The following is a 12596-nucleotide window of genomic DNA, read 5'->3' as shown; positions in this document are numbered from 1 at the left end:
AATACTGATTTGATCATAAGATAAAATCATTGCGGACTGTTCTAGTTCAAGTGTGGTTTTTTTTGCAGTGTTTCCTAACCTTTATCGAGCCAAGGCAAGTTATAATCTCTTCTTAAATTACAAATAATTAGCAAATCTCAAACACTGCTCCTGTTACTGAACTGAAATTTCACCAATATACTCAATTCTTCTAAACAGCCTTTTAAATGGCAGCATCAGCAGGTGTTTCCTGGTCTTAGACTCCTTTTATGGTGGCCTGTGTTGTGAGCCTTGTTAGTGTAAATTTAGGAACACAGGCTGTTCTAATGATGTCTGGCTTTGAAGACCAACTCCCACTGTGACTCTGAATGACCCCATGTCATGGCAAAGCATCTGGACGCCAATAAACCAGGTGTCCACCCACCCTATAACCACACTTACCCCCCTTTCATCAGAAGCTGTCATGAGGCGGGCTGTAATGCTCTGCAAGAGTTCTCATGTAATTTAGCATGACCGTCCATCAACAAAGCTTCAAATAAAGGCGATAGCTTATTGAATCCAAACGGTTAGGGGTGAATCTCATTTCTTCTTATTCCCGGTACAGCCAGATAGCATAAAAGCTTTGTCATCTTGTCTCGTCTAATTGCCGTCACACCGTCCTTGGATTGGACATTTTGATACTATCAAGCCGACAAGGACGTAAAAATGAAAAGCTGCCTGACGGAGGGCAATGAATTGCAAGTGAATTGATAAGACAAAACAATGTTTGCGTGAAAGGAAAAGCTGACTAGATTGAGAGCTAGCGGTTGCTGCACCGACACGAAAATTGTCGCTACATATCATGGGGGAGAAAAAAACAAGAAGTAACTTGAATCAGACCCCGTTCTTGTTCAGTTTCAGAACTCTCGGAATGACTGACGGCCATACCAGTGCTTAAAGGATACATTTGAAAGTTTCATCATTATATGTATTCTTGGCCGTTGGTGGTCTAGTGGTTCAAAATGGCTGAATGTCAAAGAATTTATTGATTCTCCCTTCACCCTCATTTCAAACAATCCATTGTAGTGGGACACAATGCAGCTTTTCCATGAGCCTGAACAAGCCCATCAGCATAGAAAGTGCTTGATGCACTTACGTTTGGCGATTTTTCACCTTGTGTGTCCTTGCCAGGCTCAAAAGAACCCAGCGTGTCGTTCTGCTTCCCTGCGCAGATGACGTTCACATCACACCGAGGCTAAATGGATTTCCATTAGTGGGGCTGTGACTTATTCCAGATGCTTACTCAATGCTGTGTGGGCACCGTAGCGGAAATTTCCCCCACTAGACCCAACAATAAAAAGCAAATATGGCCGTTCGGAGGGAAGGTTGTGTGCACACTGACAGCGGAAAGAATTGCGCAAAATAAGACGGATTGCTATAAGGCAATAAACAGCAGGTGGACGATTGAAATGCACGCAGTTAGCTGCGGTAGCAACATCTGTTTACGTGGAGGGGCTCAGGTCGTTATGGATACGCCTCATCAGGCGGCCAAACCCGCACTGGAGGATCAATAAAGAGAAGCATAGATCCCGGAGAAACAGACCATCCGTCTCTCTGCACCACCCTCACGGCGCTCCTCAACGCACACTTACATCCCCCCCAACCCTCAAACCTTCCATCCCAAAAGAAACATTTATCTCTTCTCTCATTAGGCAACGGATGGTATCTTTATGCCGAATAATAATGAGCCAGAGATAATTAGAAATAGAGAATTGAACAGTATCCATCTCTCTGAAAGATTTGAAAAAATAAAGATAATGTATCACGAATAAGACACTCAACAGGTTCTATCATCCATCAAGTTAAAACCAAACAAAACAAAATTACACTATTAAGTGAATTAAATTTTCTGCAAGGCATTAAAATCTAGTGGTACCTTGACTAACTTTGCAATTCAGTTTGCTCAATAACCAAATCACTCTTTCCTATTGAAACCTATTAAAATGCCATTAATCCGTTTGAGACCCTCATTTTTTTGTTTCCTGCTTTTAACGAAGCAAAATAGCAATTAGTTACGGAAGCGAACATATTGGTAAAGTCATTGCAACATATTGGTAAAACATAGATGAAATACACAAAACATACTTCCCAGTATAACTGGCCATGAGCCACCTTTTAATCACAAACAGTTTCCTACAGTTATCGGGAAAACCGAACAAAAATAGCAATGCGGTGAACCACATGCTGCTTCATCTACAAATTCTGTACATTATCTGACTACATATAAGAGGCTACATAAATTCCGCTCCTAATGTTGCACTTTGTAGAACCTCGATTTAACGTACCAGGAACGAATGAATTCCTGATTTAAAAGACAAAATCTGCAGAAATTTTCGTGCCTGTCTGGAACTCAAATTTTCCATGCATAGCACACAAAGAACATCAGTTCTGAATTTGTTGCTGTTTTTTGATGACGCACTCAACAGACAGAGTACGGTACTCTATTTCCGCTGCTGGGCACGCTGCACCGGATCAGTCTACCGACTCTACCGAGGTTCAGGATGAACAGTGGCGTGTGGCTACTCGGGCTTCCGACCCCGCAGTGCATTTTTTTTGTCAGATTCCAAATTCTTACATTTGGTATGTCAACAATGGCGGACTTCCTGGGTCTTGACGAATAGACCCCCTTCTTGTTCCTAATCTCCTGCCTTATTTCCAGTAGCTGTGGGTGGTGGTGGTAGAGGTGGTGAGGGTATGCCAGCAGGCATGATGTCATTCACTGAGCTGACTGATTGGCTTCATAACGCAGAAAAGACTCTGCTCGGCAGAGCCGCATTATCCCAATGAGGTTTTTTGAAAGGCTGGCTCAAAACTCAATGAATCACCTTTTATAGGCGTTCTTACGAGAAGCACAAGGTGAACACCTCCTCCTCAATAACATTGGCCATATTGAAAAGATGCTTGCTTGGTTTGATTAAATAACAGTGGGAGTGTTTGTGAAATCCTTTCTGAATGATGAACTCTATTATTCCAACAAATTCAGTTTAAAAAATGTCAGGATTAATGTGGTTGTTTTTCATGACCGCTGTTGTATGCCACTCGGCTGATTGTTGAGATCAATCAAAATTACGTATTTACAAGCATTAAAAAAAAAAAGTTTAAATTTAATTGTGGAAAAATATTTCATTTTAATTTGGCAAAATTGGTTAAAAGCAAATGTTAAAAAATAAGTAGTGAAATCATAAAAAATATAATTGTAAAAGACAAATGTTTGAGAAAAATCCAAGTCATAAAATAACATGTAAAACTTTTTCTAAATAAATCATCTGAAAACATTTTTTTAGGAAAAATCCCCAAGGTAAAATTATTTTTAAACGTATGCAATAACAAAACTTTAACGGACATCATTATGGTAAACATAAAATATGTGAATGCAATAATAAGAAATGTTTGTGGTACCACCAAGTCAGAGGCTGAGCTGCTCTGTATTTGTTTACGCTACGTTGCCAGGTTACACTTCCTGTCCCTCACCTCATATCTTCCCTTCAGTCAGTCTCTGTACCGTACCGATAAATCAGACGACAAATATGATTTCTCGTTAAACCCCTAGTTGGACCTGTGGGGTACATAAGTGTAGATTGCACCGTTTCTCCTCACAGATGGCTAAACAAACTGAAGCCGGCAAAAACATACTGCCCTTGAAAGAGGTAAGTAATTACATCCAGGAAGGTTTTATGTCATCCAGATGTGCCTAAAGATACAGACCGCGTTTCAATCACGTTAGCAAAAAGACAGCTTCCAGGTCTCCGGAGGAAAAAAAGTGACATGTCGGGAATCAATTAGCTTCCCGTTGAGCTTTCCTCATTGTCGGGCTGGCCGCCGGCCAAGAGGACCCTTGAAGCGAGATAAGGCCGTGCAGCCTCACCAGCGGGATAAGCATCTTATCGGCCTGTCGTCTGCCTCTTGACCTCTTGTAGAACACAGCGTTAGATAAGTTCCCGCACACCGGGAAAAACACAGCTTTTTATTTGCTAAGGTATGGGATGTCTTTTTTGTGGGGGGGCGGGTTTATCAACAAGGTAGCATTTGGATGCCTTCTTTCCTATCTTACAGTGAGGTGGAAGATTTGTTCTGTGGCCAGTTTTTGGAAGTCTCATCAATCTACTGGTGCATTCGCGTCTCAGGGTGGCAAGAGCAGTCGATAGACCGCAGCGACTTGGGACAAGAGAGATTCCATTAAGAGGCTCCCCAAAAGAGAGAGAGGGGGGCTTATCGGTGGTCATCTATCCTCAATTGTTATGAGGCTGTTGGAAAATGGTGGGGGGGTTGCAAGTAACGTCAGCACTTTCGTTCCCTTTTTCCTGTCCGGATCCCCGACAGAGATATTTTCGGCATCTATGGCTGAAGCGAAATACACGTTTAGTGGAGAGGGATTTGAAAGAGTAAATATTGAATTTACTCTCCAATGTACGTTTCAGTTTCATTAACATGCAATTGGTTTTGCATGTCTATCGCGGGTAGATTTTGAAGCTGACATTTTGGTTTGTCCCAGAGATGTTGTCGTCTTGGCAGTGTGCACTTCACGGATTCCCCACTTTGGTTCTTGTGTGTCTATTGAAAGTGATTAGAGTGTCCATTCGCAGAGGACCCAAGATGCGGAATAATAGCAAGATGTCCTCGCTGTCAACCGAGAAGAATGACCTTTGAAATCGAAGCCGGATATATCGTATCTGTCGCGCCCGAGCTGCTTCTCTGACAAGTCCACTGAATAAGGTCATGAAATGAGTGGCAGCTACCAAGAAGCAAAGTTTTGGAGAGTCGATGATCATATATCGGTATATAAAATTGTCTTTGTGTAATCCTTTTGCTCGCGCACACACCACGTTTATTGAATGTCTGTTTTTTTCCCGCGTGAGTTGGGTAAGTGAGAAATGACTTTGTCTGGGGGTTTTTCTTTTTGTACAGTGTCCTCCTTCTGTCGTTCTGGCCTCTCTATTAGTCACACACTCTCAAGGAGGCAAGGCGATCCACTCTAATTACCCGACGCTCCCTCCCCGCAACTTGTGTTAATGGCTGCTTCCGGCTTAAGTAGGCTATCTATATGCAAAGTCTCCTCTGATGAGTTTCTTCATTATTTATTCCTAATATATGACTGTAGCAGCGTTGAGGAGGAGGACAAGAAGAAGAGCAGTGTTAGCTTTACACAATGCGGTCAAGTGGGAATGTCACACACAAGACAGCTTGAACAAAGAGAGAGTAAACGATAGCTTTTTGCTGCGTCGTTGTTCTTTGTGAATGGGACTAACAAGGGATGAGGTGAAGGACGAGAGTATGTGATGTCCTCAGAGAAAATGTATGCTAGCATGGGAGAAAAATGCTAATACCTTCCAGGAAAAAAATGATTATTTCCTAAAATCTCTGTTTCTGCAGAAACTAGAGAGCCTACGTATCACCATGAGGCAACCCTCTGCCACCCATTTCCAGCGAAACTAGATCGGGACTGTGGTCCTAGCTCTTTCCGCTGACCTCGATCGAAGGCTGAACTCGATCCACTAGTCTTGCACTCTGGAGCCATTAAGGTTGTGGTCGACTTGGACAATTTTCTAAAGTCTTTGAGCTATAACCTAGACTGGTTGTTAGCTATTTGCAAAGACTAGGACAAAATTCCTCCATTAACTCATTCAGTGCCATTGACGGTTATAGACGTAGAAGATATTAACTGGGTTGGCAGTTAATGAGTTATTTTACTTTGCTGTTTATCCTGTTAACGATAGCCGGGAGCTGGAATCCATTTTTGATGACTTTGGGCAACGGGTGGGATGCACCCTGGACTAAACTTGAGATGAATTATGCATAAAAATTCCTCAGCTTGTTTTTCCACAGGTTGGGTCACGTGTGGCTTTTGACCGTCTTGACGCCAAGTTAACCTTGCTTTCATTGAGAAGCCCGCTGACACAAACGGAACAGCAGTGATTGGTCGCATCTGCTTCCATTACACTCGTAATGCTTCCTCTGTCCATTAAGTGTATTTGATTTCCCGCTGAGGGGGCAGGAGGGCAGCTCCTGCAAGCATCACTTCCACCGATGCCCCCGGCATTATACAATTACGCTCGCAGACATTGTCAGACCTCATTTCTGAAAGAGGCTTGAGCAGCAGCCCCTCGGAGAGTAATACCGGTTCATATTTGCCTGCTCAGATAGAAGGATTATAAAGCGGACAATGACAAAATGGCCGCCGCAGCAAATTATAAAGCCTTGATCTTCGGGAATTCATCATGAGAGTTGAGGTCAAAGGGGTAAACGTTTCGAGGGCAAAGAGATACTTTGGAGTTTTTGCAAAGTGGCAAGAAATGTGCTTTGCCAGACTCGAGCCCCCAGTAAGTAAAACCGTTCTTGGTTTATGAGCTCCGTGGTGGAGGGGGGCGCAGTGGCTCATCTGGAAAAGGCAGGGATGCCCCATTAAAATAGATTCATCTTGCCAAAAACAAGGGTAAAAAAATTGCTTTAATTCTTGAACCTTGGGCTATTCTGTCTAAAAAATTGGTAGAATACATACAAAACACACAAACGCATCCAATATTTGCATGAAACGCTTTTCCTGCCGTTTATACAAACACGAGTGTTATTGTTTGATTGCGCTACGAAGTGGCACCACGTCCAGTTAGCTTTATTTCAAATGTCGCTTCACATTCGCAAAACCTTTGCCAGAGTGCGACAAGATGAACAGGTGACGACGGGTGAAGAGCTGAAGAGATAATTGAGATAATACTGACGCAAGCGGGGAAAGGATGCTGTGATGTTAATAGACGGGACACAATTTGATCAAATGCCTTTAAGTTTGTCTTCTTGCTGAGGCTGTAACATTTCCTTCGGTGGCATTTGTGTCGAATTTGTCAAACCCAAACAGACATCTTTTACAGCGTGACCTTCTGTACGGCTTCCCCTCCTTCTTCTCTCACTTTTTTTTACCACCTCTCTATCTCCATCTGATTACAACTTTCTCCATTCCCCCCCATGACGTTCAATCCACTCGCCGACTTTATAGCCGCTAAGTGAAGCAATTAAAAGAATACACTCGTCGTAAAATACAACTTTATTCTTGCATTTCCGCAATCAACCAAAAATGAACCGAGTAAAAAGAAAAAAAAAGTAATGTTGCTCTCACAGCTAGGCTATACATAATTTCTCGCCCGCACAATCGACATTGGCTGGAGGTAAATAAAAAAGCCAATTCAAATGATCATCCAGGGAGCTTTAAAGCTTTCCTTTACCCCGGTCTGGCAAGGTGATGAGTTGCCAGATGGTAGAAAGTGCAAACATATCAGAACGGGAAACATCATGATTGGCTCTCAAAGATGCACATGGGGCTGCAAAGTTTCTCCCCGCAAATGGGACAAAATATGAATAATGTGGCTATGTCTCCAATATCTCAACCTCAAATGTGAAAAGCATAAAACAGGATAAGGAGTACCCTACTCTAGTATCAATCATTTAGTATTTCTTTTTAAATGCGTTTTTACCTCACCGCTGATCCTTTACCGTTCGCATCACACTACAAAAAGGGCTGACATCAGTCCGATCGTAATGTAATTTCACTTATGGAGTCCATCAGCGTTCCAATCGGGCTGCTTACTCACACACACATACACACACATAACTGTATATTCAAACTGGCATTGTGCCAGTGTCAGCACAATACACTTTAATAATCCATTAGGATCTATTGCCGAGTGGGCCCGCCTTCCCCACAGCAAAGTAAATCCCCAAGTGAATGTTAAGTGTGCGTCACGGCCATCCATTTCCCTTCCAACATGGCGGCTAAGTGTGAGTTCAGGGAAAAATCCTGCACGTGCATCTTTGGTTTGGCTCTAACAGCCAATACCCAAATGCTTGATGTTGCTTGTAAGTTAAGAGAACCGACATTTTGAGCGAGTGTTTTTCCGCTTAGCAAAAGTGGAAATGCTTTTGACTTTGTGTCCAATTTCCCCCGCTAAACTTCCCATTGCAAGTTACAGTACATTTACAACTCGTTTCCCTTCCTTTTTACAAGCCCACTTGTGCCGTTTGGCCCATTTACAGCCTCAGCCTGTCCCACAATTGCAGCAATTTGCAACAGTGTGATCTTTACATAGCATAACGGCACACGGGCGTCACAACTTAACAGCGCGGGTGGTAGTTAGTGTGCGTTTTATTGTCGGGAATGTTTCCTCTCGGTGTCATTCGGAAGCATCGGTGTATAAGGAGGGAATGGGCCTCGAAAGATTTCCGTCTGGTCCGCTTACCTGTCGTCTTCTCGGGTAATTACACCTGAAATTGGGGAAACGGAGAGCAGCACGGTGCAATTTTTACACACGCCCTTCATGTTATCGCCCACACGCACAAACGTAAATGAAACTTATTCAACCCCCCCGGCCTATCTTTTCCCATTTCCGTCTCTGTATCTATTAGATGTGACATTCCATTCACACTTCTCTCTAGTTCGCCAAGCCCATTACAACATTCCTTCAAAATAAGAGCTGACAACTTGGAAATTTGGTCATAATTCATTACCGGTCAAATTGGTTCAACCCAGTTAGCTGTGTGTATTTTGCCACTCCACTTTTGACGCTGGAAACTATAAGGGAGCATTTTTGACGTCGAATCGTCTTCGGTTTTGGTGGTGACGGCCGTTCAAAGGCGCACAAACAGTCGACAGGCAGGCAGGTGGTGAGATAGCTTCCCTTATCAGGAGGATGTCTTTGTCTGTGTCCTTGGAGGCAAACAGTCAGGTATGGATGGAGACAGGAAGGGAGGGGGGAGCAGGAGGAGGAGGAAAGGCAGGATGGGCTTGCATTCGTATTCCTGTCACATCTGTGACGGGTGGGAAAGGTGGAAGAAGGTGTGTGGGGGAATGGGAGAGGGGCTCAGCGGGGCTGTGGCGAGAGGCTAAAAGATGTTAAAATCTTGACAGATGCTTGAAATAAATAAATCCCCAGTTAGGGCTGGATGATATGGCCTTGACATGAAATCTCTTTTTTTTTTTCTGACAGAAATTCCATTTCCAATTTCAAATGCCAATGCAGGTTCTAAAGTTTTGATCTTTGTTTTTTTCTGAGATTCAATTTATTTTCCCTGACACCAATTTTTTCACAAAGTCTCCCCCGCCCCCCCGTGTTAACTAACTCCACAAAAATACAGCGTTATTATTATTTTTAAATCTGAATATGAATGGTTTTTATTTATAATGGTAAATAAATAAATAAAATATGAATGGTTTTTATTTATATCTAGAAATAAGTAATTTTTCAAAAGAAGTATCTAATAATCATTTTATTTTGATTTCATTTTAATGAAATAACCAATTATTTAATAAAATAAAATGTTTGAATGTGTATTTAAAACTGTCTATTTTAGTCTTCTTTGTATGTGTTATAAATCAAAATATGGGCTAACCTGATGTTGCACTTGTCCGTCAATTCCCCGTTGGCTTCTCAGTGTCACTCTGTTTGGTTTATCATCTCAAGCAGAATGAATCACTGATCAATACTCTAATAGACAGCCACTCTCTCGACAATCAGCTTGATCAAAACGCAGACTTAAACCTGCGCCCCACTTTAGCCGTCCACCTCAAAAAAGAAAAAAAAAAAAGCACTGATGGGATTTGGACCTAAAATGAGATGTGAAGAATCCCAGTGCTTCTTATTATTGATCCAAAGCTAAATGGCCCAAAAAGCCTCCCTGGCATCATTTTACCATTACAGCCTAATGGCTTTCCTTGCGCGTGCACGCACGCATACACACACGCACGCACGCACGCACACACACACACACACACACACACACACACACACACACACACTGATATGGATGGACATTTATGAAAAAGTGTACAGCCGCTATTGTGTTACAATTGGAAGGATTAGCAGAAAGGTAATCAGTAACAGAACCACAGGTGGTGCGTTTAAAAGCCTCCGATGCAAAAGAAAGACAACAAAGCAATTAGTGGACTTGTATAAAATCATAAATGCGTTTTATTGTAGTATGGGTCCGTATTAAAATTTTATATCAATTTTACACACTGTGCCACTTTCATTTTATAACTTCAAATTGGCTGAAAAGATGGAAACAATGAAACCATAAATACATCAAATATAAAATAAAACAAGATTATGTTGGAGCTATAAAGTGCCTACTTAAGTGAAAATATTTTTAATGCAGTAGCCCGTCAGTGGTTGAGTATTTGTGGTTGGTTCGGGTTAAAGTTGTGGTTGGCGGGTTAAGGTTAGTGATTTGGGTTTATGATAAATGTCTGGGTTAGGCTTAAGGTTTAGTGGGTTCCCGTCAGGGGGGGTCAATAAGTAATGATTATGATAAGGTTTTATTGTTAGTGGTTTAGAGTTGGTGGGTTTAAGGGTCAGGATCGAAGCTTTTATCCATCAAGCGTGTCAAAAGGCGGAAGCTATTTGTTAGCGCTTGTTGGCATCCATGCATACTGATGAAGTATGTGGATCAAAAACTGTCTCCTGATTTCCTGACCTGTGCGGTACTTTGTCAGTCGTATTTGGAAGGTGAGTGCGGACTGACAGAGAGATCCAATTAGCATGGAGAAACGCAATCATACTTCTTCAGTCCTCCCCACGCACGATTACGTGACCGACGGACACGGTGTGATCCATTTGATTTAATGAATGTTTTATGGCAGATGAACGTGTCCGTGGAAGTGTTGAGAGCGTACAACTCGCAATTGATCCTTTTATACAATTCCATTTAATCAAGTATCGTGTGAGTGGACATCTCCCTCGGGGGGACTTGCTTTTTATACCTGCTTGTTAATTATGCTCGCTCAGATGGGACGTGCCTTGAAACCATGCGAGGAATGATAACCTTCTGCAAAAATGGCCCGTGTCCCATTGTGTCAACAATTGAATTAATAGTGACATTTCGGGACAATTATATCCCCCGTGTTAAGTCATTGTTATTTTAATGACAGTGTATCTATTCTCCCGAGTGGGAACTCTTATTCATGCTGTACGCACTATTCAGTCCTTCTTGGAGCAAAAGGGCGACAAGCAGGATAATGCGACATGTGAGGACACCCACGACGGGAGGTGGGCAGGGTGGTGGCATTCCGTCATCACCAAGACAGCATAAGGTTAAATTACAGATCAGGCTCGGATTACTATAAAACTACGGGTCAATCAATGGAAGTCAATAGAAACTCATTTGAGGAAAATACTTAATCCACCTGCCTTATTCCGTTGTAGTAGTCTAAACTATCATGGCCACTGGTTCCGAGACAGCCTAACTGGCTTTGAAATACAACTTCTATGAGACAAGAGCCCGAGAAAAATAATAACGGCACTAGCGCTGCGAGCCATCCCAGCCTTCAAAGCACATAAAAATATATCTAATAAACTGCAGTTATGGGCGAGCTGGCAGTTTCTCTGAAAAAAACCCCATTCCCAAGTCTTTTCAGTGAGAATTTTATGGTTGTTCTTTGATTTAATCAGTGGTGCGGTTGGAGCTCACTGGCGTGGTGTATATTGTAACCTATATAGAAAAAGATAGCAGCATTTAAGGTCATATTTATTACAACACCCCCAAGTGGGAGATAGTGAAGACTGGCCAGACCGGTGTAAAACATTTGACCCTTGACATTCAGACTTATTTATTGTTACAAATAGGGTACACCCTGGACTGGTCACCAGCCAATCACAGGTCATATATAGACAAATAAGCATTCGCTGGAGTACCTGGAGAAATCTCTCCTCTTATACTAGAGACAAGATTCAAACCCTAAACTCATAAGTTGGGAGGCAGATACGCAAAACACTGGTCCACCCGTGATGCCCCAGTCATTCCTATGGGATATTTTTTTAAAGATCCAAAATCTGAAGAAATTGAAGAAAAAAAAACACATTTTTCTTCTCTCCATTCTTTGGATCAGCTGGTAGTGGATGACAAGGTCCAGTGCCACCTTTGCCGCCAGCTTGCTCACTTCTCCACTCATATGGAAATGAGACCTTTTTAATCTCACTCCAGGAATGAGCTACTGTAAAAGATGCTTCCAAGCCTCCTCCATCTTTTTTTTTTTTTTTTTTTGGTCCATGTGCTGCATACTATTAGTGTTTTACGGACGCACCTGCAACATGTGAAAATCTGCAATCTGAAATTGCAAGAATAAAATGTATACATAGAATACCCCTCCCACTGGCGGAGCTACAGGGGGGCCACGGGGGCACTGCTCCCCCAAATATATGCTTGGACCTCCAGGTGCCAGATATTTTTTCTCAATAATAATAGTAATAATAATAATACAACTTTATCAGTATTGATGATTTTTTGTTGTTGTTTTCGGGACCTCTGAGATATGCTCCCTATGCGCCTTTTTCCAAACATTGGAAGTTTTAAAAAAAGACAATTCCACAGTACAATGGCATCCATGCTAGGTGAAACGTGAAATAGCAAAGGATTATTGTACATCATCTTGACATTTCCATAGTTGGAAGTCAAGCTATTTTGCTTGCCTGCCTTGAAAAAAAAAAAAAAAATCTTCCACTACAGTTTGGACCCGCATCCATACTGTGCAGCTACTTAATAGAGCAGTGACTATCACCTGCTTACAGTTCAAGCAGCAGGATATGGACTTGTGGTGTGTT

Source organism: Syngnathus scovelli, chromosome 4 (assembly GCF_024217435.2).
Source record: "Syngnathus scovelli strain Florida chromosome 4, RoL_Ssco_1.2, whole genome shotgun sequence".
Classification (NCBI taxonomy): domain Eukaryota; kingdom Metazoa; phylum Chordata; class Actinopteri; order Syngnathiformes; family Syngnathidae; genus Syngnathus; species Syngnathus scovelli.
Note: the sequence above shows the minus strand (reverse complement) of the source record.